This window comes from Oncorhynchus gorbuscha, linkage group LG24, assembly GCF_021184085.1.
Source record: "Oncorhynchus gorbuscha isolate QuinsamMale2020 ecotype Even-year linkage group LG24, OgorEven_v1.0, whole genome shotgun sequence".
NCBI lineage: Eukaryota > Metazoa > Chordata > Actinopteri > Salmoniformes > Salmonidae > Oncorhynchus > Oncorhynchus gorbuscha.
This window is the reverse complement of record NC_060196.1, coordinates 63669670-63675567: the sequence shown is the minus strand read 5'-3', so window position 1 is coordinate 63675567 and position 5898 is coordinate 63669670.

The window sequence follows — 5898 nt, the reverse complement described above, 5'->3', positions numbered from 1 at the left end:
TGTCCAGGTAAGATGTCTGTCCAGGTAAGATGTCTGTCCAGGTAAGATGTCTGTCCAGGTAAGATGTCTGTCCAGGTAAGATGTCTGTCCAGGTAAGATGTCTGTCCAGGTAAGATGTCTGTCCAGGTAAGATGTCTGTCCAGGTTAGATGTCTGTCCAGGTTAGATGTCTGTCCAGGTTAGATGTCTGTCCAGGTTAGATCTCTGTCCAGGTTAGATGTCTGTCCAGGTTAGATGTCTGTCCAGGTTAGATGTCTGTCCAGGTAAGATGTCTGTCCAGGTAAGATGTCTGTCCAGGTAAGATGTCTGTCCAGGTAAGATGTCTGTCCAGGTTAGATGTCTGTCCAATAACCAAACAGGGTACATATGTCACACCCTGATCTGTTTCATCTGTTCTTGTGATTGTCTCCACCCCCTCGAGGTGTCGCTTATTATATATATAAATATTTTATAAATATTTTATTACAGTATATTATATTATTATTATATTTTATTAATACAGTATATTATTTTAAAATAAATGTAACATAATAACACACAGAATATATACAGAAATACTGAAGTCATTAATATGGTCGAATCCGGAAACTATCATCTCGAAAACAAGACGTTTATTCTTTCACTGAAACACGGAACCGTTCCGTATTTTATCTGACGGGTGGCATCCCTAAGTCTAAATACTCCTGTTACAACCTTCAATGGTATGTCATAATTACAACCTCACAGGGGTAACCAGAAACCTCACAGGGGTAACTAGAACCATCACAGGAAGAACTAGAACCATCACAGGGATAACTAGAACCATCACAGGAAGAACTAGAACCATCACAGGAATAACTAGAACCATCACAGGAGTAACTAGAACCCTCACAGGGATAACTAGAACCCTCACAGGGATAATTAGAACCATCACAGGAAGAACCATCACAGGGATAACTCAGAACCCTCACAGGAAGAACTAGAACCCTCACAGGGGTAACTAGAACCATCACAGGGGTAACTAGAACCTTCACAGTACCGTACAGTATGAGTGATTATACTATACATGTTGATGAGAACTAAAACCCTCACAGGGATAACTAGAACCCTCACAGTACCGTACAGTATGAGTGATTATACTATACATGTTGATGAGAACTAGATCCCTCACAGTACTGTACAGTATGAGTGATTATACTATACATGTTGATGAGAACTAGAACCCTCACAGTACTGTACAGTATGAGTGATTATACTATACATGTTGATGAGAACTAGATCCCTCACAGTACTGTACAGTATGAGTGATTATACTATACATGTTGATGAGAACTAGAACCCTCACAGTACTGTACAGTATGAGTGATTATACTAGACATGTTGATGAGAACTAGAACCCTCACAGTACTGTACAGTATGAGTGATTATACATGTTGATGAGAACTAGAACCCTCACAGTACTGTACAGTATGAGTGATTATACTAGACATGTTGATGAGAACTAGAACCCTCACAGTACTGTACAGTATGAGTGATTATACGATACATGTTGATGAGAACTAGAACCCTCACAGTACTGTACAGTATGAGTGATTATACTAGACATGTTGATGAGAACTAGAACCCTCACAGTACTGTACAGTATGAGTGATTATACTAGACATGTTGATGAGAACTAGGACCCTCACAGTACTGTACAGTATGAGTGATTATACTAGACATGTTGATGAGAACTAGAACCCTCACAGTACTGTACAGTATGAGTGATTATACTATACATGTTGATGAGAACTAGAACCCTCACAGTACTGTACAGTATGAGTGATTATACTAGACATGTTGATGAGAACTAGAACCCTCACAGTACTGTACAGTATGAGTGATTATACTAGACATGTTGATGAGAACTAGAACCCTCACAGTACTGTACAGTATGAGTGATTATACTAGACATGTTGATGAGAACTAGAACCCTCACAGTACTGTACAGTATGAGTGATTATACTATAGATGTTGATGAGGACTAGAACCCTCACAGTACTGTACAGTATGAGTGATTATACTATACATGTTGATGAGAACTAGAACCCTCACAGTACTGTACAGTATGAGTGATTATACATGTTGATGAGAACTAGAACCCTCACAGTACTGTACAGTATGAGTGATTATACTATACATGTTGATGAGAACTAGAACCCTCACAGTACTGTACAGTATGAGTGATTATACATGTTGATGAGAACTAGAACCCTCACAGTACTGTACAGTATGAGTGATTATACTAGACATGTTGATGAGAACTAGGACCCTCACAGTACTGTACAGTATGAGTGATTATACTAGACATGTTGATGAGAACTAGGACCCTCACAGTACTGTACAGTATGAGTGATTATACATGTTGATGAGAACTAGAACCCTCACAGTACTATACAGTATGAGTGATTATACTAGACATGTTGATGAGAACTAGAACCCTCACAGTACTATACAGTATGAGTGATTATATTAGACATGTTGATGAGAACTAGAACCCTCACAGTACTGTACAGTATGAGTGATTATACTAGACATGTTGATGAGAACTAAAACCCTCACAGGGATAACTAGAACCCTCACAGTACCGTACAGTATGAGTGATTATACTATACATGTTGATGAGAACTAGAACCCTCACAGTACTGTACAGTATGAGTGATTATACTATACATGTTGATGAGAACTAGAACCCTCACAGTACTGTACAGTATGAGTGATTATACTAGACATGTTGATGAGAACTAGAACCCTCACAGTACTGTACAGTATGAGTGATTATACTAGACATGTTGATGAGAACTAGAACCCTCACAGTACTGTACAGTATGAGTGATTATACTATACATGTTGATGAGAACTAGATCCCTCACAGTACTATACAGTATGAGTGATTATACTATACATGTTGATGAGAACTAGAACCCTCACAGTACTGTACAGTATGAGTGATTATATATGTTGTTGATGAGAACTAGAACCCTCACAGTACTGTATAGTATGAGTGATTATACTATACATGTTGATGAGAACTAGAACCCTCACAGTACTATACAGTATGAGTGTTATACTAGACATGTTGACGAGAACTAGAACCCTCACAGTACTGTACAGTATGAGTGATTATACTATACATGTTGATGAGAACTAGAACCCTCACAGTACTATACAGTATGAGTGTTATACTAGACATGTTGACGAGAACTAGAACCCTCACAGTACTATACAGTATGAGTGATTATACATGTTGATGATGAGAACTAGAACCCTCACAGTACTGTGCAGTATGAGTGATTATACATGTTGATGATGAGAACTAGAACCCTCACAGTACTATACAGTATGAGTGATTATACTACACATGTTGATGAGAACTAGAACCCTCACAGTACTATACAGTATGAGTGATTATACATGTTGATGATGAGAACTAGAACCCTCACAGTACTGTACAGTATGAGTGATTATACATGTTGATGATGAGAACTAGAACCCTCACAGTACTGTACAGTATGAGTGATTATACATGTTGATGAGAACTGTACAGTATGAGTGATTATACTATACATGTTGATGAGAACTAGAACCCTCACAGTACTATACAGTATGAGTGATTATACTAGACATGTTGATGAGAACTAGAACCCTCACAGTACTGTACAGTATGAGTGATTATACTATACATGTTGATGAGAACTAGAACCCTCACAGTACTGTACAGTATGAGTGATTATACTAGACATGTTGATGAGGACTAGAACCCTCACAGTACTGTACAGTATGAGTGATTATACTATACATGTTGATGAGAACTAGAACCCTCACAGTACTGTACAGTATGAGTGATTATACTATACATGTTGATGAGAACTAGAACCCTCACAGTACTGTACAGTATGAGTGATTATACTAGACATGTTGATGAGAACTAGAACCCTCACAGTACTGTACAGTATGAGTGATTATACTAGACATGTTGATGAGAACTAGAACCCTCACAGTACTGTACAGTATGAGTGATTATACATGTTGATGAGAACTAGAACCCTCACAGTACTATACAGTATGAGTGATTATACTAGACATGTTGATGAGAACTAGAACCCTCACAGTACTGTACAGTATGAGTGATTATACTAGACATGTTGATGAGAACTAGAACCCTCACAGTACTGTACAGTATGAGTGATTATACTATACATGTTGATGAGAACTAGAACCCTCACAGTACTGTACAGTATGAGTGATTATACTATACATGTTGATGAGAACTAGAACCCTCACAGTACTGTACAGTATGAGTGATTATACTAGACATGTTGATGAGAACTAGAACCCTCACAGTACTGTACAGTATGAGTGATTATACATGTTGATGAGAACTAGAACCCTCACAGTACTGTACAGTATGAGTGATTATACTAGACATGTTGATGAGAACTAGAACCCTCACAGTACCGTACAGTATGAGTGATTATACTATACATGTTGATGAGAACTAGAACCCTCACAGTACCGTACAGTATGAGTGATTATACTAGACATGTTGATGAGAACTAGAACCCTCACAGTACCGTACAGTATAAGTGATTATACATGTTGATGAGAACTAGAACCCTCACAGTACTGTACAGTATGAGTGATTATACTATACATGTTGATGAGAACTAGAACCCTCACAGTACTGTACAGTATGAGTGATTATACATGTTGATGAGAACTAGAACCCTCACAGTACTGTACAGTATGAGTGATTATACTAGACATGTTGATGAGAACTAGACCCTCACAGTACTGTACAGTATGAGTGATTATACATGTTGATGAGAACTAGAACCCTCACAGTACTATACAGTATGAGTGATTATACTAGACATGTTGATGAGAACTAGAACCCTCACAGTACTATACAGTATGAGTGATTATATTAGACATGTTGATGAGAACTAGAACCCTCACAGTACTGTACAGTATGAGTGATTATACTAGACATGTTGATGAGAACTAAAACCCTCACAGGGATAACTAGAACCCTCACAGTACCGTACAGTATGAGTGATTATACTATACATGTTGATGAGAACTAGAACCCTCACAGTACTGTACAGTATGAGTGATTATACTATACATGTTGATGAGAACTAGAACCCTCACAGTACTGTACAGTATGAGTGATTATACTAGACATGTTGATGAGAACTAGAACCCTCACAGTACTGTACAGTATGAGTGATTATACTAGACATGTTGATGAGAACTAGAACCCTCACAGTACTGTACAGTATGAGTGATTATACTATACATGTTGATGAGAACTAGATCCCTCACAGTACTATACAGTATGAGTGATTATACTATACATGTTGATGAGAACTAGAACCCTCACAGTACTGTACAGTATGAGTGATTATATATGTTGTTGATGAGAACTAGAACCCTCACAGTACTGTACAGTATGAGTGATTATACATGTTGATGAGAACTAGAACCCTCACAGTACTGTACAGTATGAGTGATTATACTAGACATGTTGATGAGAACTAGGACCCTCACAGTACTGTACAGTATGAGTGATTATACATGTTGATGAGAACTAGAACCCTCACAGTACTATACAGTATGAGTGATTATACTAGACATGTTGATGAGAACTAGAACCCTCACAGTACCGTACAGTATGAGTGATTATACTAGACATGTTGATGAGAACTAGAACCCTCACAGTACCGTACAGTATGAGTGATTATACATGTTGATGAGAACTAGAACCCTCACAGTACTGTACAGTATGAGTGATTATACTATACATGTTGATGAGAACTAGAACCCTCACAGTACTGTACAGTATGAGTGATTATACATGTTGATGAGAACTAGAACC